Here is a 379-nt window from a genome sequence, read left to right as displayed (position 1 = left end):
CTTGTAGATATTTCTCATAATGTGCAATTATCATGGCTGTACCTCTTTGACACCCCCATCCCTTGGAAACAGGCATATACCTCCTCAACATACTGTACAATTGACCCATCAGCTAGGTTCTTTCAATATAGACTCTTACACAAGTTCTTACCTACAAACAGACTTTTACATATTTGGAAATGTATTGAAAATCCATTGTGCTCATTCTGCCAGTCTGAGGAAGAAACCTACCTTCATGTGTTTTGGGAATGCCCTAATCTAATTAGCTTTTGGGATAAAATAAAAACCTTGGTACTTTCAAAAAAACAGGTCAAACATATTTATTTAAATAGTTCTATCATTATCTTCGGAAACCTGCTTCCTGGCACCCCTACAATCC

General features: G+C 36.9%; 1 protein-coding gene across 1 annotated transcript in view; it reads right to left on the bottom strand.

Moving 5' to 3' along the window:
• LOC109484879 overlaps nucleotides 1-379 on the bottom strand; it is a 4,112-nt gene that overhangs the window by 1,298 nt on the left and 2,435 nt on the right. The window lies entirely within an intron of this gene.

This window comes from Branchiostoma belcheri, unplaced genomic scaffold (assembly GCF_001625305.1).
Source record: "Branchiostoma belcheri isolate BF01 breed outbred unplaced genomic scaffold, Haploidv18h27 scaffold709, whole genome shotgun sequence".
Lineage (NCBI taxonomy): Eukaryota > Metazoa > Chordata > Leptocardii > Amphioxiformes > Branchiostomatidae > Branchiostoma > Branchiostoma belcheri.
Note: the sequence above shows the minus strand (reverse complement) of the source record. Positions and strands in the feature narration are given on the sequence as shown.